The following is a 24481-nucleotide window of genomic DNA, read 5'->3' as shown; positions in this document are numbered from 1 at the left end:
CGTCCGCGGTCCCTCGGCTTCTTCAATTGAGCCCGCGGCTCAACCAGGAAGTCTAGGCTGCACTTGCGGCCCAGACATCCTGGTTGAGCCACGGGCTCAATTGAAGAAGCTGAGGGACCACGGACGGAGGCAGGTAAGGCCCCCCTCCCCCTTGGTCCCTTACTGGGCTCTGCCACCATCGCCGCACGGGCAGTGACAGCGGCAGGGCCTGGTAACCCCCCCTCCTCTCCCTTACCTGTGTCCGTCTGTGGTCCCTCGGCTTCTTCAATTGAGCCCTAGACTTACTGGTTGAGCCGCCGGCTCATTTGAAGAAGCCGAGGGACCGTGGACGGACGCAGGTAAGGGAGAGGAGGCGGCAGGGCCCGGTAACTGCCCTGGCGCCACTCCCCTCCACTGCGGAGCTCCGATTCAGAGCCGGAGCTCCGCGGAGAAGAGGAGCGGAGTATGGGCGGAGCGGCGCGGAGCGGGCCGATCCGAAATTTTCGGATCGGCCCGCGGGGCGGATTGGGGGGTCCGTGCACACCCCTAGAATATTGATATGCTGGACTAAATAGTGGAAGAGGTCCCACCTGGTGGGGGGTTGTAAATGCATTTCTGTGTAGTTAAATCACTCACCTCCGCACAATTTAACCTCACATCACACCATCCTCCATGCCCCGAATGGGTGCCGAGCAGCTGCTCCACTGCGGGGAATGGCCACCAACTATGGAGAACATCCGTGGCAGCAAAAGCATCACAAGAACTGGCAATCGCTCTTGCCAGTGGACTCTATGGTTGCCACCATTTTCTCCACTGGAATAAGGCCAAAATCCCATGGACATCCTGTCAGATGACACAGGAGCCACTATGGAAGCTCATTAAACATCCTGCAGAAGCTGGGTAGTGGGTATGGATACTCTGCCCACTGTGGGAAGAGAAATCTCCCGTGACACAACCCACTGTGGATCATGTTTTTGAGTGATCCCCGATGTGTGAGTGTGACAACTCATACTTAGTGGACTCACTGAAATCAATGGGAATTAACTTAAGTTCCACTGATTTTAGTGGGTCTACTCTAAGTATGACTGAGTCTGGATTCAACCCATCGAAATTATTTGAAGACACTGCATGATCCAGCCAAATTTAAGAGGTCTAATTGATATCAGCGAGAAGCTGAGCATGTGGTTAAATGTCTCCCATTAAAAGCAATGGGACTTGATTAGTACTGTACTAGTCATCTCTCTCTCTCCTTCACCCACTATATCCCACTCTTCCAAAATTAGTTCTGCTTTTGGCTGAAACACTCCCCATCGTTCTTTTCATTATCAATAATAAATTAAAGGTAGAAAAAAATGTCTTGAATGTTTTGTCTCATTTTCTTTATTTTCATTGCTCTTAGGCATGAAACAAACAGATCATCATCTGGAATAGGAAAGAGAAATTCAGTCACTAATAAAAGTGCCTATTTTACTATTAAAATGCATGAACACCTTGTCAGGCACCACGAAAGGCAATAGAGAAATCTTTCGTAAAATGATCTCAGTGTTTCTGTTGAGCTTTTGAGACGTCACTTTCTGACAATTTTTCCCTTTTTATTTGTGGGATCTTTTATGAAAGCGATTATGAGCAGAATGCACACCACGCATCTTCACTTTTGTTTAGAAAAGGAAATACTTAAAAAGAAGCTGTAATTCCTGTTTGTCCCGTCCTGTCCCCCTCAACTCCTGTGCAAACTGCAATTCTGTTACCTAGTAAGAGTTAATGACCAGTCACAAAATAAAAATATCAGAGACAAGGATGACCTGGGTGTGTTTTCTTAACAAACAAAGCTTTATTCAATCATCAAAAAGCCTGCTGGTTTAAAAGACCAGAAGATAAAGCTTTTTCAACTTGGTCCAAACTCCGCAAAGCCAGGAAACTGGAGAGCTCAGGCTGATGCCTTATCTGAGGTGCTGCGTGGTAAGTCATGATGTTGTGCCATGTCACAAATTGTGCTTGTTTACAACTTATCCTCCATGCACCCACACATTTCCTGGGTCTTTCAATTCCAATTAGGAAGATGGGGTCTTTTCAAATGAGGCTTGTCTTTTTTACAGGGTGCTGCTGTTGCTTTCTTTATTCCCCTGCCCCCCTCCATTTTCTGCTTTTTGTTTGGCTCTTTTCCCTAATTGATAAATGAAAAAAAAATGGTTCTGGATTGGTGAATGACAGATTAGAGGGCAGAATCTCGCAGGGACAGTTTCGCATTGTTTTAGGCAGCTGATGTCACTGTATCAGGGTACATGGGAGCTGCTACCTGAAGGGAGTAACAAACGTTGCAACTTTTTCTCATACTGGTCATTGTTCCTTGGTTTGGGCTTGACTAAAACAGTATTTGATGACATTCTCAGACTGTAAAGGTTTAGGGGCTCTTCCAGGGTTCTTCGGGGTAAGGGGTAACATTCAGCAGTGGGGCAGAACCTCACCAGCGATGGAGTTCCAGGGCAGCTGCAGTTTTCTTCTCAAAGATTTTCAGAATGACACCACATGATGATGTAACAGGGCTGTAGAACCTCAGGCCCAGGGGCCAAATTCAGCCCTCTGGAGTCACTTTTCAACCCTTCTGGGTTCCCCAGTTGGTCAGTATTTTGGCCTTTCACCCTGCCCACCACTGAATGTTCCCCCCTGAAGCTCCTCCAGAATGAAGTCTAGCCCTTCAGCTGAAAGAGGTTCTATCTCCTGTGATATAGCATCACCATGAGAGAGACTTTGGGGCAAGGGTTGCCACTGAGGTGTGCATTTCCCTCCAAAATGTGCATGCTTTGGGCAGGATGATGGCCTGTAGCCATCAGGAGGAGCTGTTAGTGGCAGTGAACTGAACCCTTGACCCTGACTTTCAGTCTCCATCTCCTCTTGAAGGGGTGTTACTATGGGGCCCATTTTCATGCCCATGTTCTCCCAAATTCAAGGTAACCCTCTCATTTCCTGCAATGAGCTATGCCTTGCTCAATAATGTCCAAAGAATTCAAGCAGGGGTGTTCACATACTTCTGGCAATGGGTTCAAAGTGATTTGAAGACTTTGGTTCAAATCAACTATCCATGATATTGCAATAGGAGTGATATATTCCGTAATGGAACTTCTACCCAGATTTTCCAGGTTCTCATCCCATTTAACTATGGGCCTCAGAATACTTATGGTTCTAAATGTTCTGTCTAAGCTACCCATCTGCAAGGAATAAGGAACTGATTGTAAGATATGAAGCATGCATAGCTCAATATGATGGGTTGGATTAAAGACCTGTGAAAGGAAGGGCTCTGCTTGCAGAAGGTCCCTCTACCCAGTTTTTCAAGATCCCTGCCATGTCACAACTCATGCCATTCAGCATGGTGTCCTGACTGTTTAGCATTCTCAGGAGGAGAGGTTTGCTGTGGGAAGGAAAGGGTGGAGAAGTCTACTTATACCAATGCAGTTGATCCAGCTTAAATCTGGATCTAACCCTAGTTGTAATGTCTAGCCATACACTACTTTTCTGTCAATGTTATTCCTTTCATGATTCCATGTTAGTACTACAACACTCACATGGGATTATGGAAATGAAACATGCCTGAGCATAGTCGTATTATTGAAGATAATTATGGAAATTCTGAGGTATGTTCTTCACAGGAATACAACACAAAGCACAACATGAAAAACTGAGGAAAATGATTGGAAATTGGTAAGGTTTGGGCTGAAGTGTCATCAGTAGGCGGATGATACTCAGCTCTACCTCTGGTTTCCAGCTGCACATCCCAGGGAGGCTGTGGAACTTTTGAACCAGTGTCTGAAGGATGTTTTAGGATGGATGAGGGTGAACAAGCTGAAACTAATCCAGACAAGATGGGGATACTGTGGGTTGGGAAACCAACTACATTTAGTGGTTTATAACTGGTCTTTGATGGGGTTGCACTCCCCCAAAAGACCAAGTACACAGTCTGGGAGTCTTTCTGGACTCTGAGCTAACTGGAGAAGCCCAGATGGCTGCGGTGTCCAGCAGTGCATTCTACCAGCTTAGGCTGGTATGCCAGCTGTGGCCCTATCAGTTATCCACACTCTGATCATGTCCAGGCTGGACTACTGTAATGGGCTGTATGCGGGGCTGCCTCTGAAGATGATTCGGAAACTTCTGCTGGTGCAGAATGAGGCTGCCTGAGTATTGGTGGGAGTGATGCCATGTGACCACATAATACCCATACTGCGCCAGCTGCATTGGTTACCTGTGTGTTTCTGAGCCCAATTCAAAGTACTGGTTTTGGCCTTTAAAGCCCTAGACATTTTGGGACCAAGTTACTTAAAGGACCACCTTCACCCATATCAGCCTGCCTGCACTTTAAGATCAGAAAGAGAGGCCCTTCTCATCTGCTCATGAGTGAAATTAGGTGGGTGTCCACATGGGAGAGGGCCTTCTCAGCAGTGGCCCCACGCCTATGGAACAAACTCCCACTAGAGGTCCGCCATGCACCATCCTTGCAGGCAGTAAAACATTTTATTTTACCATGGCCTTCTCATGATGAGTACTGTTTTGCTGCTATTACCCTTGTTCTTGATGATTTTATTGTTAGCTTTTATTCTTTTAATTGCTATTTTCCTGTATATTTATGTTGTTAATGTTTTAAACTACTTTAGCCAAGAAATGTAATAAATAAATAATAGATAACCCATTGTATCCTAAGTTGCACCTTAGCATACCTATGGAAAGGTATTTTGCAGCACTGGCATTTGTATACCCTAGAATTCACTTTGAGGGTGGTACATGAATCTGACCCTAGATGGGAAAATCCCTCTGTCACATTTTTTTTTTTTACATTTTACAGTTTTTTGGGGGGTTTTTTATAAAGGAAAATACCAAATTGTCTATGAGAAAAGGCCAAGTTCATTAAGGGGGATGCTTCTAGTTTATGTTTTTCTTTTTCTTTTTAGAATTTTATGCTATCTTTGACAAAGGTTGACAAGTAGTTAAACAATGGTTACAGTAATATATGGTGTGCTTTGCATGTGCAAAACTATTGGAAATGCACTAACTTAATTAATGTCATAATAAATTACTGTCTTCATTTTTTTTCTTGCTGAACACACATGACTAAATTGTAGATAACTATATTATCCCTGTGGTTAATTGGTCATGTGCTATTTTAGCACCGTGCACCTCTTTTCACTTACAAAAACATCTCATTGATCCACAAAAACAGGACTTTATTGACTATTAAATATTTTAAAACAAATATTATGCAGGCATATGTAACTTATGACCTGAGCTTGTCACATAAAACTCTGGGAACAAAGTAAAATGAAAAGTATTTAACTTTTTATAAAAAGAGGATGTGAATTCCAGAGTTTTGCTATGAATTTGTGTAACCATTTTGGTACAGTGACAACCCATGTACAGCAGTTTGCCAGGGAAGGAGGCTATTGGATACTATAGAACACTGCTACATGGGTCAGAACATATCAGAGGCTATAGTATGCTGACAACAGAGGCACGGAAGCTGCCCATGCAACAGCCGTGTACCTGCATGGTGCTGAAGTAGCAACCCTTATGGTGGGAGAAGTTCCTGGTTCAGGGGAAAATGGGAGGAGTCAAGGTAGAGCAGAGCTGGGGGAAATTGCATTTATGGACAATTAATAAACAGTTATTATTATTATTATTATTATTATTATTATTATTATTATTTATTTATATAGCACCATCAATGTACATGGTGCTGTACAGAGTAAAACAGTAAATAGCAAGACCCTGCCGCATAGGCTTACAATCTAATAAAATCATAGTAAAACAATAAGGAGGGGAAGAGAATGCAAACAGGTACAGGGTAGGGTAAGCGGCACTGGGTAGGGAAAAACTAACAGTAGAAAGTAACAGTAGAAGTCTGCACAACATCAAGTTTTAAAAGCTTTAGGAAAAAGAAAAGTTTTTAGTTGAGCTTTAAAAGCTGTGGTTGAACTTGTAGTTCTCAAATGTTCTGGAAGAGCGTTCCAGGCGTAAGGGGCAGCAGACGAAAATGGACGAAGCCGAGCAAGGGAAGTAGAGACCCTTGGGCAGGCGAGAAACATGGCATCAGAGGAGCGAAGAGCACGAGCGGGGCAATAGAGTGAGATGAGAGAGGAGAGATAGGAAGGAGCTAGACCGTGAAAAGCTTTGAAGGTTAACAGGAGAAGTTTATATTGGATTCTGAAGTGAATTGGAAGCCAATGAAGAGATTTCAGAAGCGGAGTAACATGGTCGGAGCGGCGAGCCAAGAAGATGATCTTTGCGGCAGAGTGGTGAACAGAAACCAACGGACTGAAGTGAGAAGAAGGAAGGCCAGAGAGAAGAAGGTTGCAGTAGTCCAACCGTGAAATAACCAGTGCATGAACAAGCGTCTTGGCAGAAGAGACAGACAGAAATGATCGAATCCTGGCAATATTATACAGGAAAAATCGACAAGATTTAGCTACTGCCTCAATATGAGGAATAAAGGAGAGCGAGGAGTCGAAGATAAAGCCAAGGCTACGAGCTTCCTTGACCGGAGTAAGCGTAACATCATTGACAGTAAGAGAGAATGAGAGATGAGGAGAAGGTTTAGGAGGAAAAACAAGCAATTCAGTCTTTGCCATGTTAAGCTTCAAGCGACGATGAAGCAGCCAAGCTGAGATATCTGAAAGACATGCCGAGATACGATCGTGAACATCAGGAGAAAGTTCCGGAGATGACAGATATAGTTGTGTATCATCGGCGTACAGATGATATTGGAGGCCATGAGATTGAATAAGCTTGCCCAAGGGCAACATGTATAAGGAAAACAACAACGGGCCAAGCACCGAGCCTTGCGGAACCCCTACTGAAAGGGGAAAGGAGGAAGACGAGCTGCCATTAGCCAACACGCTGAAAGAGCGACCCGCTAGATAGGAGGCAACCTCGCTAAGATAAGAACATAATATAAGAAGAGCCATGCTGGATCAGAACAAGGGTCCATCTAGTCCAGCACTCTGTTCACACAGTGGCCAACCAGCTGTTGAACAGGGATCAAAGCAGGACACGGTGCAACAGCACCCTCCCACCCATGTTCCCCAGCAACTGGTGCACACAGGCTTACTGCCTCGGATGCTGGATATAGCACACAACCATCAGGGCTAGTAGCCATTGATAACCTTCTCCTCCAGGAGACCTTGCCCCATTGAAAAGATGAAGTAACTGAGGAATGAAAACACAAGTAGAGAAGTGATGGTAGGGAGCGTGTTAACCCCTGGTGTGATAGAGCTTTACATTAGCTTCTCCCCCCACCCCTTCAGTGTGTATATGGAATCATGACCATTGTGCCAATGTTAGCCTTGGCATAGCAGCTGTTCAGCATAGCTTGACCTTAGAATCAGCCTGATAAAATGGCTGTGTTTTTGGACTACCAATCTATTTTAAACCAGGTGAGAATCAGGTTGTAATAACAGCAAACTATCTCTACAGGCAATACAATACTTAATCCAGAGTTAGGAATTAGCACTTTTTTCATGCCTTTTTTAGGAGTGCTTTAAAGCCATATTCATGGAGGCAGTGTGTCACTTTAATTCAAACTAGGATTAAAGGATAAAATGTTACAGAGTGGTAGAATATGTTCCTGAAAATATGCAGCATGTAGTTTACATATGCCCAGTTAGGGGCATAGCACCCAATTATAACTTAAAGTTCTAGTCCATTAGTGGGACTGTAATTGAAAGAAACCTCCCTGATAATAAGCAGGGAACTTTAAAAGCCTATGCATGTATTACCATTAAATTCCTTTCATTCCAAAGATCACATTATCAGTTTTGACTAACAGATACTAAAGAAGAAAACCCATGAAATGTGTGAAAGTTGGCAGAAGCATTTTTTGGGTCAATTATCAATGAAGTAGAAGTGGTTCAGTGCATTGTTTACTACTATTGTCATGTGCTATTTTAGCACCGTGCACCTCTTTTCACTTACAAAAACACTTTAGACTTAAATAAGGTCACAATTTCATTAGCACTTAAGAAAACCATATAGTGTATATGCAAGACAGTAAACTCTCTAATAAACTATATTTTTTCCTGCAGTCTCAGGAAAGTTTTGTAGTACTATGAGCTTTCACGTTTCTTGCCATTAAAGGCTGTAAAGCTGTGAAAACAAAGAATCTCAGGTTGAATCTATATACATTTTTGAACACTACCTTGCCATTTTTCTTTCAGTCTTTAAGCTATGGCCCATGAAGTCAAGAAGTAGAGGTGTGCAAAGTTCTGCCTTCCAGTTTTGGAAAGGCTTCTCCCTCATCCATTTTTGACTCTCATTCTCAGGATACTACTGAATTTCTTTTGGTGGTGTGTTTTTGAGCTTCCTTCCTTGCAAGGTGGCCAAGGATGCTGGGCATATTTTTCTTTCCTTTATATATCTATAATTGCTCTGCTTTCTCCCTGGCTGTCCATGCTGGACAGAGTGCTGGACTAGATGGACCCTTGTTCTGATCCATATGAAAAAGGCCCATTGGAGGAATTACTTCACAATGTCCTCCAGGGCTTAAATTTAAGATTCCATATTAGGTATCCTTAGGAATGGGATCAAAAATAAAACTGCCAGTACCACAGTAACTTTATATGAATGTATGGTGCAACCACACTTCAAATGTTGTGTACGGCTTTGGTTGCTGCTTCTCAAAAGGGGTACTGTAGAGCTGGAAAAGGTGCAGCAAAGGCAACCAAAATAATCACGAAGAAAGGTTACAACATCTACAACTATGAGAAAAGGTTACAACATCAACAGATATTTAGTTCTGAAAAAAGAGTAAGAGGGGATGTGATAGAGGTTTATAAAACCATGCATGGAAAACATAGCTGGAGACACCTGTTTCTCCCTGCCTCGTCATACTGGATCTTGGTGGTCATCCAAGGAAGCTGAATGGTGGTGGGACATTCAGGACCAACAAACAAAAATGTACTTCTTCAGGTAGAGCATAGTTAAACTAAAGAATTTACTTCTGCAAGATTGAATGGCCTCCAGTTTAGATAGCTGTGAAGGGAAGGAGGGGATTGCAGTAACTCCCGACAGTTTAGGCAGAGACAAACAATTACTAAAGTAGGTTGCCACCCCCACTTAAATCTGTTCTACTCAAAACACAGTCCTGGCTCTTTGCTACACAATACTGGGATGTATACAATAGTCCGTTTAGCAAGCAAATGGTTAAGCACAGTTTTACCAGACACATCAGGGCTTTCTAGAGTGAGATCTCAAGGCACAGCCAAGGTCAAAAGCCAGGATATCAATCAAGGGAAAATGCAGTCCAAAAGCAGAGTCAGATAGATGTTCAGAGGTCAATAGCACAGAAAGCCAAAAAATGGCAAGGTCAGGAAGAAAAGATGATACAGAGACTAGAGCTGAAGACCTGATATTGTTACCAACAGTTCTCAAGTTGCAAGTGATATTGCTAGAACTACCTGAGACCCACCCAGTGCTCAGCTGCATCATGGTAGAGACTTGTCAGGTGTCTTTCTCATGAGGAGAGCCCAACTCATGAGTAATCCTCTTCAGTAAGCAAGCATTTCTTCACCTGGCCGCCATCCTATATTGGATTTTAAGGCACCATCATCTTTGGGGACTAGGTAGTGGCCCAGCATCCCACTCTGCTTTGGAAGCTGAGCTCTCTGCCTCTCCAGGATGTAGACTCAAAGGCATCACACCTGAGGGTAATTTGAGGGGCCAACTGGCTCAGAAGTTTCTGGATCTTCTTCTGAAGAGGTCTCCAGTGGCAGCATAACACTCAGCACCATGACATGACAACATCCACCCTCAGCCTGAGTCAGTGGACTCTCTCAGACCTTGCAGGACAATCTCAAGGCTTAGGGAACAGAGGTTCAATCACCACACCTTGTTTCCAAGCCTTAAGCCTGAAACATTAAACAGTACCAGTTAACCAAGTAGAAGAGGTGATGTTTGCCCTGTCCTGGATGGGGTTGCACTCTCCCTAAAGGATCGGGTCCGTAGTTTGGGGGTGCTCTTCGATCCAGAACTGTCACTTGAGGCACAGGTGAACTCAGTGGCAAAGAGCACCTTTTATCAGCTTAGGCTGATATACCAACTGCGCCCTTATCTGGACAGTGATAGCCTAGCTACAGTTATCCATGCTCTGATAACCTCTCGTTTGGATTACTGCAATGCGTTATACGTGGGGCTGCCTTTGAAAACGGTCCGGAAGCTTCAGCTGGTACAAAACAGGGCAGCCCGTTTACTAACAGGGACTGGCTGGCGAGATCACATTACGCCAGTCCTTTTACAACTTCATTGGCTGCCAGTCCAGGTCCGGGCCCGATTCAAAGTGCTGGTATTGACATTTAAAGCCCTAAACGGTTTGGGGCCAGGTTATTTGAAGGAACGCCTCCTCCCATATGTACCTACCCGGACCTTAAGATCATCTACAGGGGCCCTTCTCCGTGAGCCCCTGCCAAAGGAAGTGAGGCAGGTGGCTACTAGGAGGAGGGCTTTCTCCGCTGTGGCACCCCGGTTGTGGAACGAGGTCCCCAGAGAGGTCCGCCTGGCGCCTACACTGTACTGCTTTCGTCGCCAGCTGAAGACCTTTTTATTCACTCAGTATTTTAACACTTAATTTTAACTTAAATTTAAATTTTACTGTTTTAACTCTGTATTTTAACCTTATATCAATTTTGCTGCGTGGTTTTATCCTGGTTGTGCTTTTTATATTGTATTTTGTATTTGTATTTTTAACTTGTTGGTTGTTTTACGATGGTTTTAATTTTTGTGAACCGCCCAGAGAGCTTCGGCTATTGGGCGGTATAAAAATGTAATAAATAAATAAATAAATAAATAAATAAATAAGGCTCCAGGTTTAGTACTAAGGCCTACTTGGAAGGAAACTCACACAACTCTTGTGTAAGTATTAAGTTTATTTACTGTGAGGGAAGGGGAAACAAAGGAATAAAAGGCATACAAGAACCAGAGCAACCTTTAGAAACATTTCATCCAAAAATAATAATAAAAGTTACCTGAGCCTGCCATATATGTTACCTAAGCATGGGTTTTTTAATAGGACAGAACCAAATCCAGGATCCAGAGAATCACAACCCCAAAAGTAAGTTAAAACATGAAATTGAAGACAAAGGGCAACAGTAGCCCCCTTGACTTTATACTTACTAGCTTTTGATAAATGTGATGTGAGCCTCCTTAACCAATCACTAGCATGCTGAATAGTTTCCCCAAAGTTTTTGAGGTCTGTGTGTGCAACAATTTTCACAGAAGCCCAGGAGTCGGAAGCGACTGAACGAATAAACAACAAATTTGGCAAGAGTCCTGATCCCGCCTTGAAGAACCTTGGAGCCAGAACAACATTAGATAACACGCAAAGGTGGTTTAATGAGTGAATGCTGGGAGTCATACCACTTTTTTCTGTCTAAACATGCATAGGATTGCACCCTAAATGACTTTATTATAAATCAACAGGACAAATGGGGTAATGGAGCAAACAGAGAACATACTAAAATAATAAAGGGAGAAAGTTGTCCACTTATAGAATCATAGAATAGAGTTGGATTCTATAAGTGGACAGCTTACACCCTTTGTTTATTATTTTAGTATATTCTCTGTTTGCTCCATTACCCCATTTGTCCTGTTGATTTATAATAAAGTCATTTAGGGTGCAATCCTATGCATGCACTTTACTTAGTCCAAGCCTCTGCCACTCTCTTAGAGACTGAAATTCTAAGGGACGCACCTCTTACACTCCTCTACAGGATTAGTTTCTGGTCTGGAGCAATGTAGTCTCCAGTCTCACAACATGGGCTTCAGACCCTCCATTTAAGGCATAGCTGACAAGGGCAGTGCACTGTTTTGTATGTACCCACCTGTGCCTTGTTTTTGGGCCCACCTCCCACAGGCCAGGAACACTAAAAATGATAGTAGCAAATGTTTAGTCAAGAAGCACTGCTTTTCACCACAGTCCCTTCTTCTCACTGAAGGTTCCTTCCCCTAGCGGATGGTCCCTTCCTCTCATGCAAGGCAGCTCCGGTATCCAACCCCCTTTCTGTAACCCTCAGTGTAGAAAGTTTATGGATTTTCATTTCAGAAATTTTTATTTTGCAAACATTCTAAACATAGGTCTGTTGAAAGGTATGAGCACTGTTCCCAATCATTAGAAACCTGGAAATGATCATTCTGTACAGGGAAATAAAGAGTGTTTGTTAATTGGTATTTATGCCCTGTGTGCAAGCTATAAAATGTCACACTATCTAATTGTTGTGTCTTATTAGTTAATGACTAATTTCCATGGAACAAATCTCTAGCTCATAATTCACATGTGTGTTCAGTTTAAGTTGTTTTGAAACAGCCTACTCAGATATTTCTGTGCTGACCCATTTCCACTCTTCTTTTTGACGTGAAGAAAAATGGATTGTGTTGGGGTTGGGGGGAAGCAAAGGGATAATTAGCTTCTATTCATATAGAGAATATCTCTTAATGTCTTCAGGGTTGTAGAAGTGGTATAAAAATGTTAGGCCCATTCCTGTGAGACAGAATGAAGTCAGCAGTACAGAATTATAGGTATAAGTTATTAAAGCATTGGGGTCCCTTGGTCTCCAGTTCTATAATCTGAAATCGGGTTCTGGGATACATTTATTTCCTTATGTGTGAGGTAAAAACTTACTCTTGATGGCTTATAGCACTGATAACTGCTTTTAAGTTATTATACTTCCATTTAATACAAGACTTCAAAGGGCCTATATCCCAATCATAAATATGTTTATTTAGAAGTGCTATTGATTTCAAAGAGGCTTACTTTTTTGGGAAGCATTTCTTCTATTATTGTAAGTCATGTAAGAGAGGAAGGCAAGTTTATGTTCTGAGCATATTCACAACAAGTACAGTTAGATTCCTTAGACAGTGAATTATAGAGGTTAGAATGGGATTGGGGAACATCCAGTCCATGGTGTAACTTCCTTGGCTACATCCCCACTAATGGAAACTTCTTTGAAAGTTTACCTCCTTATAAAAAGGATGCAACTCCCTTGTTACAACAGCTTCACTGGCTGAGAGAGGACATTGGTGTATGGCTCCGCTTTCATAGAGAATTTAACGGAGTTTCCTTTTGGAGATGTGAATTACTCTTAGAGGCAGAAATGCAGATACATTCCAACGCCTCTGACGCATTGGGGTTTGGGGTCATATGGCAGGACTGGTGGTGCACTGAGCGGTGGCCCCAAGAGTGGGTATCCTCTGACATTTGCAAGGATTTGACCTTCTTAGAGTTTTTTCCTATATACGTAGCTGTACACATCTAGGTCAGAGAAATAGCCAATTGTGTCATACATTTTTGGTGTGACAACCAGGCCATCATTCAGGTCATCAACAAGTTGTCCTCACAGAACCCCCACGTAATAGCAATGGTTCAGTCTTTCACACTACACGGTGGTTTGCAGAATAATAGTCTATTCTGGGCCAGACGTGTCCCTGGTCTAGATAACCCAATAGCTGACGCACTATCGCGCCACCAGGTCGACAGATTCCAGAATCTGGCTCCCTGGGTGCACCAACTTCCAAAAGTCATGCCAGGAGCATTGTGGGAGATTGGCAGAATAAGGTAGATAAAGCAGGCTGGCTGTCGATTGCCCCTAGCACCAAGACATCCTATCAGAGAACTGGTAGTGAGTTTACTGCATTTAGAGACAACCATGGCCTACCACAGGCCATGGTTCATATTTGGTTCAAAATTGCAGGATCATACCCTGCAATTTTGAGTAATGTCACATGAGAAGGGCCTGTCAACTAGAACCATAGCGGGCAAGCTGGCTGCCCTGGCGTTCATCGCTAGGATGCAGGGAGTGAAGGATAACACTGATGATTTTTGGATCAGAAGGGCACTGAAACGTTGGAGTAAATTATCGCCGACACCCCATGATAAGAGATGCCTCCTGTCTCTGCAGACTTTGATAAGGTTTAAGGAGACATGGCCTGCCTCATGCCACAATAATTACAAAATTTTGCAGTTCCATGCAGCTGCTTTGACAGCCTTTTTTGGTGCTTTTCAAATATCAGAACTTCTGGCTCCCTCCAAAGGTGACACATCTGGATGGGCTTTACAATTTGACGATATTCAATTCCTAAAACATAACATCCAAAATCATTTGAGGTGATCCAAGATGGATCAAGCAGCTAAGGGACAATTATATCCCTGTCACCCGCTGCAACAGCAGATCTGTGCCCTGTGCGGGTGCTACAGGAGTTCATTGCTGTGCGCAACAATTCCCCAGGCTTCTTATTTTGCCATCAGGATGCTGCCCCTTTGACGAAATATCAGTTCTGGACAATCACCAAAAGGGCCCTTACTGCCAAGTTTAACACTCATTCTTTCAGGATTGGGGCTGCCACCACTGTGCATAGCATTGGCTTTTCAGTCAAACAAGTACAGGCCATTGGCAGGTGGAAATCCAAGGTGTTTCTGTCATACATTAGATAGTGGAATGAGTAGTTTGTTCAAGTTAAAATTGACTAATTGTTACGTTTGTTATAGATATGTGGGCTGGACAGGGCCCAGTGAGAGTGATCATCTGTGGCCACAGCATGATCTTTTGGGCAGCGCAGAGGGCTTCCAGATCAATCATAGTATCACAACTTGGATTGAACCACCATGCCAACATCAGATGGCTGGGGCGTCGTGGCATGTGTTGGGAGCACTTCCTGCCCACACTGTTTGTGCGACACTTGATATCATTTCCACTAAAGGTCCTGATAATTCACCTGGTAGGTAACGACCTAGGGATCCTCAAAGGGAAAGCTTTAATATTACAGGCTAGTTCAGATTTTCAGGCAATATGGCAGCGTTGGCCAGGAATCATAATAATTTGGTCGTGTATACTTCCCAGGATCAATTGGCAGAATGCGTCTGATCACCGAGCAGTGGAGAATGCCCAGAGGAGAGCCAATAGTGAAATTTTCAAAAACATGACAATATACCCTTCTATAGTTAGCTCGCAGAGGGAGCTTTACAGGCAGGATGGTGTCCATTTTTCAGATATAGGCAACAATTTGTTTATGCAGGATCTGCGGAGCGGGTTGATGGAGGCTTTGTGCACTGGGTGTGTGTGTGGGTTGACTAAGCAAGTTGCTTGTCTTCCCCTGTGACAGGTGTATGGGCATCGGGAACAAGGTTAGGTTTGGTGAGCCCTTTTTTAGGCACCATTGAGGTGATCGGTAACATCTGAGGCCCACGTCTGGGAGTCCTGTGATACCAGATGATGGGATAAGGGTTACCTCTGAGGCCAACCTTACTCACTTACTCAGAGTTTTGCAACGTGAATGGGAGTGCCATCTGAAGGTCTCCCTACCCCAAAAGGGGAATCAGGATGGGGGGGGTGACTTACAAGCACCACCCATCTGGATATGATGGGCTCGCCCAATCCCAATGCAGCCTATAAGTGGCCTAGTGAGTCGCCCAGAGAGCTTTGACTATTGGGCGGTATAAAAATGTAATAAATAAATAAATAGTTGGGATGCCCATTTAGGCTTCCATCACCCTTTGCTCAACTTAATAAATGTGGCCCTATTTTAAATCTAACACTGTTGTCTCATCTTGTTATTTCGCCTTCCACTTCTGCAACAAACTATTTGCCTATTTAGCCAGAGCTGGCCCTATCGTTAGGCAGAGTGAAATGTCTACCTCAAGTGGCAGATGCTAGGAGGCAGGAAGCAGGGATAGTGTGTCATGTGACCTGCCCTGTACGTCCCAGGTGGCCTTCTGCCTGTAGGTGTAAGGGAGGACACTGTTGCACTGGCAGCGTTGAAGCAAGATTCAGTTGCCAGTCAGGATGGCTCTTGTTCATGGAATGGGAGGATGTGCCATCTTCTGTATCTGTCTTGGGCCTGCCATGCATCTATGCCATCATTGTCTACTGTAGTAGGAAGAGACCTTTCTTGGAACCTGCTACCTGATCCTTTTAACCGGAGATGCCAGAAACTGAAACAGAGTCTTTCTGCATGCAAAGCATGTCCCCTACTACTGAGCTATAGTTCTTCTTTGATGCACGTCAGTGCACAGCCACTGTGGATTAAAAACAAATGCACACCAAAAAAGCAATTTAACAACATTTTCTCTAATGTTCTCTAATAACATTGAAGCAGGTCTGAGAAGAAAATACTGATGCACTTCCTTTTTTTAATGACAAATATTATACATCCTAAGCTGGAACTCATAATAAAGTAGATGAAGACTGTCAGGCTGAAAACAACAACAACATTTTTTATTAGAAATATTTCATATTTATTTTTGAAACCAATGCACAGATTATTTAACTAACAGTTACTATGTCAGCAGTTTTTTGCATTATAAGAGCACCATACGGTAGTATTTAATTCTCTTATGAAAGGACTAGTAAAGGAAACCAAAAGCTGAAGTAGAGAGTGGAAAAACTGAACAAACATTTCTGCAACCATTTCTACACACACACACACAAGTAAGTGAAGTGTACATGCACATACTTTTCTACATGAGGCTGTTAATCCACTCTATGTATTTTTGCTTTCCTTGTAGAACTGAGATCAGAGTGCTACACAAAGAGTTTTTCTTTTCCTGCTACATATCCTCTAGGTGGCACTGTGGTATAGTAGAATAACACAATTACTCCAGTGGGGAAATGCATTTTGTTCTGTGTTCACAAATAATACTGCATTTCCCCTGCTGTTAAAAAGCAGAACTGGACCTGGAACATCACAACATCGGCTAAAAGAACCCATAAACAATCACGAGTGAGGAATGATTTTTATATGCCTTGTATATAAAAGCTCTTAGATTGGGGGAACCTGGGTTCAAATTCCTGATCAGCCATGAACCTCACTTGGGTGGCCTTGTTTCAGTCATAGTACCATATAAGGCTGTTTTGATGAGAAAGGGAGTGGGGTGGACAAATGGTGAGATAAAAATGTAATGATGAAAAATATAATAACGTAGTAATAATAGCAAGAGAACAAGCCAGTAACCAAGGGATGGAGCAGCAGCACACAAGGAAACCTAGACAAGGTCTTCATTCATACCAGTGGAGGTTACTGGATGAGATGTTTGCTCAGTGATTACTCTGTGTAATTTATAAGCAAAATTTAAATATATGCAATTCGTGATTGTTTGCCAGTGGTAAGAAGCTCTCTTTATATGCAATTAAGCTTAGGGGCCTACAGTTCCAAAACAAAGCATCATGTGAATAATTATGAAGATAAATATCCTGTAAACCATAGCAAAGTCGATAAGGTGGATTTTTATTGTTGTTGTTGTTCACTTTTGCACCAGACTTGATTTTGAATAATGGGATTCCTAATGCTTGGAACCCATAGAAATGTTTAACTTTTAAAAAGCAATAATTGGGAAGGATGAGGACAAGCGATATAGACAGATGATGTTAGGGCTTCTTATGGCTCATTTTCCCAGAAGTTTTGAAGCAAAGGCTGTAATTTCCACAATTACAGTAAGCCATTTATATTTAAAGAGAGAGGGAGAGAAGAGAATATCTATCATTGCAATATTTTAAGCTCTCTCCCCTAATACGTTCCTGATAAATGAAGCAATTCACCATGCGGCTACAATGGGCAAGAGATTCAAATACAGAAAGAACCATTGTCATTGTACCAGCTTTAATCTCACACGGTAAGTTCCCAGAGAGTCTTTTCTCTTTGAAGGAAAAAAAGAAAGAAATATTTCTATCAGTGTGGTGGCTGCACAAATGCATTCCGCCCCCTCCTGCTCCCCACCCCAGTCCTCAAAGAGCCATTCATGGAAGCAATTATCAAAGTGAAGAGATGTTGACCTTCTGTTCCCTTACTATGTCACGAATATTCAGTCAACAGTCTAAGCAATATAAAATTTTGTTTACGACTGCCAGCCATTATGATGATCACATCAAGGACTGAGCTGTCATATGCCAGAAAGGCCGGAAGATGGTTTTATGTGACATAAGGGCACACAGTGAATAGTCAAGTCAACGATTATAAGATTCTAAAGGTTGGACTCAAAACTCATGATTAACCCTGATAGAAAAAGCATGGTGGACTTTGCTAATGAGTCATACTAACTGCAATTTCAAAATAGGATTTTGATGCTTAGAGAGCAAAATACAGGACAGCCAGACAGAAAAACAGTATGAAGAATCAACATGTTCTTTTTCATTCATTTTCCCATAAACAGTGTGGTGGGCATTTAGTGATCATTCAGCAACGTTTCCGACTTTGCCAGCAGAACTTTCAGCCAAAGTAGTTAAATTATTCATTAAATCAATATTTTACCTTAGATCCTCAAAACTCATACATGCTGATTTAATGTATACACAGCAATTACGTCAAAGTAAGCTTGCATTGTATACTTTTTTAAAAATATGAAAAAATTAGGAACATGATCGCAAATCACATTTTGCAGTGGTACTTAACACTTATATAAAAATTCATGAATGTACCATAAATGAGTTTCAGTGAATACAAAATAAGGCTGTATGTATTTTGAATAAGTTGATGAACTTGTCAGAAATATTACAAAAATATTCATGCTGTAGAAATTTATAGCATTTAAAAGCAGTGCTTAAATCCAGGTCTCCAATAAAGTAGCTGGGAATTGCCACAAAGATGTATTACATCGTCACTGTACATAACATGTGAAGATAAGGCTATAACCCTTTGAGCAGTTACCTGAGATTAATCTCCATTCATCTCAGCTGGACTTACATCTGAATAAACGTGCGTAATATTGGGCTGCATAAAGTTTATTCAGTAGGATACAACTGTTTTCGCTTTGGTTCTTTTGCAGCAAACCAAATCCATATGGGGAGTTTGTCATATAAGATACTATATATATGGTAAATGGGGAAGGGGTTTAAGCCAATCAAAATATGAAGGCTGGTAAGTATATGAACCAAAGCTTTGCAATAAGAGATTGAGACTAAACCTTTACACCAGGGATGAGGAAATGTTTTAGCCCTGGGGATCATATTGCTTTCTAAGACACCCCCATGTGCTGAATGATTTCAGCAGGTAGGCCCCTACCTCCCAAAGCTCTGTTCCTTTCCCCCAAACCCCCACTTCCTGACTTCATCAAAGTATTTTTCCTTGTGTATAGAGAGGCCTGGAGGAAATTACTCCACCCCCTTACCAGTCTCTCTCTCTCTCTCTCTCTCTCTCTCTCTCTCTCTCTCGGGCCTTTCCATGTTTACTACAGGCTTCTTCAGATGCGACCATGTGAATTGCAATTGAAAGCTTCCCCTCTGGGCAATGTTCCACATAAAGCTCAGTGTAACAGTGCCAACTAGTGGCAGAATTAATCCTGCAATATTTTAGATACTGGATTATCGCTGAGGGGTTGTTGTTTTTTAGCGAGATTTCTTGGGGATGGCGTGAGAGACGTTTTGGAGGTTGATGGCATCATGTAATGGACCTGCAGACTTCTGTGAGTGGCCAAACATGAGTGTGCAATAAATCACTCATGTAGGGAAGCTCAGAGGCTCTCTGTGCTTTGAGAAAGGGGTGAGGGCAATGATACAAGAGGGGAGTTAGCTAAAATGCAGGTGGTAGATGACACGTGTCGAGTCTGACTGGACACAGGTTAGACCTCATGATCATGCCTACTCTGGAAGCCTCCACCAAAAGAAGTAAGGTGGGTGGATTCTAAGAAGAACACCTTTTCTGTTGTGGCACCCCAGTTGTGGAATGAGCTTCCCAGAGAGGCTCACCTGGTGCCTGTGTGATACTCTTTTCAGTTCCAGGTGGAAACCTTTTTGTTTTCCCCTGGACATTTTAGTTTTTCAGGTTTTGTTTTAAATCTGGTATGGAATTTTAAATCTTTGCATTGCTGCTGGGTTCTATTTGATTATTATTTTTATTTTATACTGTAGTTTTAAACTTTTATATTGCATTTTATCATGTTGTATTTTAATAGTTGTAAACCACCCAGAGAGCTTCGGCTATTGGATGGGATATAAATGTAATAAATACATAAAAATATATGAGGTCATTATTTGATTATTCATTTATATTTCATAACTCTTAATTTTTTACACTTCTCATACAATTGTATTCAGTAAGTAGTTGGGTTTTGTATTTATTTCATTCATTCATTTAACCAGTTAGGAAACATCTCCTTAAATATGGAATTTGTAACCCAATTAGGATAGCATGAAGTGCAGCATTCCCCCCTCCCCCATCTGCTTTGGAGGTTGATTCAGACCTTCTGAATCAGCCCTGATCCACATTGGGCCCCATCTAACCCAACACAGATCTGAAGAGAGATCCAGACATTATATAAGGAACAGGTGATCCCAGCACTTAAATGTTAACTGAAGTTATTCTGATGGGTTTATACGAGGTAGCTGTAAACAGGAAAATCATTGTATATTGCCCTGAGGCAATAAATGGCCAGTATTGGCAAATAATGTTGTTAGCACATAATATTCACGAAATGTTTCCAGAAGTGGCCCTTTACAACCACCATAGTTTGAACATTATATCTCAGAAATGACTAAGGGCTCATCTACACCAAGCAGGATATTCCACTATGAAAGTGATATGAAAGTGGTATATAAAAGGCAGGAGCCACACTATTACTTTACAGCAGTACTGAAGTGCACTGACAACTGTTGGGGCCCATTGACACATACGATATACCGCTTTCATACCACTATATCCTGCTTGGTGTGGCTCCTGCCTTTTATATACCGCTTTCTCACCACTTTCATAGTGAAATATCCTGTTTGGTGTAGATGAGCCCATAGTCACCATCTTCCTTAAAAATGGTGGCTCTCATCAAGGCAAGTCCCATTTTTGTTTTGTTTTTGCCATTGAGTATTCTTGTCCAATCTATTGACTCCTTGTTTATTTGACAATTGATACTGCTTTTTCTACTAAACGTTCAAAGCAGCTTAAGTAAACAAAATATACTCCCAATCTAAAACTATTTAAATATCAGAAAACTAGCAAGCTGGAAAGATAACAAACATTAGGATGATTATGTCATTATTAAGAGCAGCAGCCCAATGATTTAAAAAATCCATTTAAAAGCAGCCTTTAAAATAATAATAATAATAAAACTTTTAAATTTCTGCTAGATGTTCTAAAATTAACCAAAAATGTTGGATTGCAGGGATCACGATAAATGTCTAGTTTAAAAGCTGCAACATTTTAAATGTCGATATCGCTTGGTTGAACAAAAGATACCAATCTGCTAGTTTTGTGTTTCTCATTGATTAAGTAATCTCCAAGAAGCATTTTTATAAAGCTTATGTATGTTGTGAAACAGTTATATGAAAATGGATCGGCACAATTAACATGAACATTCTAGGTTCTCCTGCCAGTCACCATAAATGCAGCCCGATGTCCTCTTACGATTGGAAATAAAACTTTATAGAAATTGCACATTAGTTTTGTGAAGAGAAAATAAACAATTGTTCTTTATGATGTTTATTCCAGGATGTCAGAAGTGATAATATGACACACATTTCTGCCGCTAAGGTGATTGAAACATATTGGGATTTGTTTACCACATATGGTTTTCCTGAAGAGGTTGTTTTGGATAAACAGCCTTTTGTTTGTGCAGACTTTCCAATTCTTCTTGAGGAAAACAAAATAAGTAAAATACACTATATATTAGGAACTTATTTACCAGTTAAAAATGGACTCAGAATACTTCCACTAAGTGCTAAAAAGACATTAGAGATTTTAAAAGAAGCAGAACCCAGAAACACACTTCTTCTTCTTCTTCTTTTAGCATAAAACTTAGTGCTGTAGGCCACAACATACAAGATTCTCATTGAGCTTGAATGACCCTGTCTAATGCTGTGAAGCATAATCACAACAGCATAGGGCATTAAGAACTTAAGCTCCTTACCATGGCCTGAAGGAACAGCTTTTACCATACTGTGCCCACTCCACAGCACTTTTACCATTGTAGTTGTTCTGTAGCACTGAGGCAGCAACAACAACTAGAAATGCAGTGTTGGACAAAGTCCCTTTGTGCTACATGTGCAACAAAAGAAGAAGGGGGGCTTTCACAAGATGGTCCATGTACCTATTTCACAAAAGGTCCATGGCTCATCACCTAAAGCCATGGGAACATCACTATGCCCCCTCCCACATTTGTGCTGGGGAAAAAGCTTTAGCAAAACCCCACCATTCCATTTACTTGTGAAATTTCCCTATAATATATGCATTTTTATGCGTTTTTTGATTTGAGAACTCCATTGCAAAATGTCAAGACGTGCGAACTTTGAAGGATAACTGAATTTCAGGTTTGGATGGAGGTTTAAAAGTGTGCAATTACATACGTCGGCATTAAAACTGAACAAATTTCTCCCCCCGCCCCAACCTAAGGATGAGGACAAAGACAAGATGATACATGCTATTCCAGTTAGATTGAAAACCCTGGAAAGGGCCAAGCAACAGATACAAAAAGGGGGTGGAAAGCCCTTGGTTGTTGCCTACTACTAAGATAACCTAACTCCCACAGACCCCTAAAAATTTATTTAAAATCTTCAGCCCTCAATTTCTTTTGCTCCATTGCCTCCCCGAATTACCAAAACAGATTCATAATGTTTCATAATGTTTGGCAACTGAGGGGGACGAACCATGTATAGCCTCTATGCTCCTTACTAGAAGCATAAAATAAAATGTAATTTAAAAAAGATAAACAAATACATTTGTTATGAATGTAGCCTTACTTGTTGACATCTGTGGTGTTTACCATGGTCCTCTTACTACACTTCAGTTCACATGTTCAATCAACGTATGTAAGAGGTGGGATCATGTCCCACCCAACTCACAAAGATTGGGCCTGTTCAGACAACATGCTAAGCCACGGTTAGGCCGGTAACCCTTTTGCAGCAAATGGTTAGTGAGCATGTTAAACCATGGTTATGCAGCCACCATGATTTGGAATAGTTCACATGACAAATAAGTCATGATTCACATGAAACTCTAACCCATAATGTTCTGCTCAAAATGCTTAACCACCATAGCTTAGTGTGTTGTCTGAAAGGGTCAGTGTGATCCTTCTCCCTTTGAATGGAAGACTCATGTTATGAACCTGTTTGTTCACAGACTTCTTATTTTAGCTAGTATCCTATAGTGTCGCAGTGCTAGCAGTAGTGATGTTGCGCTAGTGTCAACCAATGCTTATCCAACTTAACCAGTGCTATGGGAAACAATGATTTGGGAAATTGTTGCTTTCCCCCATTGGTTTATGGTTGCACAATATCATTGGCATTAGTACTGGGACACCACGGGATACTTATCCCTTATTTGGTAATTACCAGTTGTCACCATATGAAGGTGTATTCATAAGTTAAATAATTACCGCATGGAACTGATAAGAAAAAGTTCTCTCCTGATTGCTGAAGAATGAATGTTTGGGGTTGATGTCAGTCACAGACATCAGATAAAGCATCTCCAGCTCTTCCAAAGATTTCTTTTTTCTTTTTTTAGCCTACAGCACCCGGTATTCCCAGGCGGTCTCCCATCCAGGTACTAACCAGGCCTGACCCTGCTTAGCTTCCGAGATCAGACAAGATCGGGCGTGTTCAAGGTAGTATGGCCGTAGGCTCTTCCAAAGATTTCTATGATGTTTGAAATCCTCATTTTTAAATACATCCACTCCGAAGTAAGTTCCATTGATTTCACTGCAACAGACTTACTAGCAAATGGTGTTGAATCAAAGCCACAGTCCTGGTTTAGACAGATGGTCCCATCCAAGTCTTAAAGGGACAAAGATTCCATAATAGTAATTGTTCTGTAAATTGGATTGTATAATTCACCACTCATCTTTATATTTGGTTGTATAGATTGGGATTTTCCTACTTTAAAAGCAAATGTACTAAGCCAAGGCAGTTGCCAATTCACATTCAGGATAAGATGTGAGCTTATCACATATTGGTTCTCAAACAGCATATACTGGCCTTGCTGGAGTCAATGGAGCCAAACCAATTTATATTAGACTGTTCATTTTATTTTGATATTTCATACAGTTTGAAAATGATCTAAACAGATTTTCAATGTATGTAGTAATTTCCCAGAGTACTTCATTTCTGTGCTATATCAGAGCTCATGAAATTTAGAAGCCCCAGAATGCTAATGCTTAAAATGAAAGTACAATCTTAACTATTTCCCAACACTTATGCTTATTGAGCAAATTTTCAGCTGAACATTAACTGATTGAAAATCTCACTGTTGCATGTTAGTTTTTGTTTTATTTTAAAAGAAAATAAGAATGCTTTTAGAAGATTTTGAGATATGTAATAATTTTGCATCAATTGTGGGGTACAAAATTAATTAGATATTTCAGGTGTATGTGGGTGGGTGTGTATCTGCTTGCTAAGTATACAGAAATTGTTACTTTTGTCTGATTTGATGGATGTTAGTCCCTTGGTTTTAAGAGATGGAGAAAATTTATTTATTTATTTATTTATTTATTACATTTTTATACCGCCCAATAGCCGAAGCTCTCTGGGCGGTTCACAAAAATTAAAACCACAGTAAAACACCCAAC

At 41.5% G+C, this 24481-nt stretch overlaps 1 non-coding gene across 1 annotated transcript; it reads right to left on the bottom strand.

Moving 5' to 3' along the window:
• Positions 1 to 23419: 23419 nt before the first annotated feature.
• LOC134402029 (5S ribosomal RNA) lies at positions 23420 to 23538 on the bottom strand. The gene has a single exon (XR_010025684.1). It is a non-coding gene; the product is annotated as a 5S ribosomal RNA (ribosomal RNA).
• Between the last annotated feature and the right edge of the window lie 943 nt (positions 23539 to 24481).

This window comes from Elgaria multicarinata, chromosome 7 (genome assembly GCF_023053635.1).
Source record: "Elgaria multicarinata webbii isolate HBS135686 ecotype San Diego chromosome 7, rElgMul1.1.pri, whole genome shotgun sequence".
NCBI lineage: Eukaryota > Metazoa > Chordata > Lepidosauria > Squamata > Anguidae > Elgaria > Elgaria multicarinata.
The sequence above is the reverse complement of the archived record's forward strand: the minus strand, read 5'-3'. Positions and strand labels throughout refer to the sequence as shown.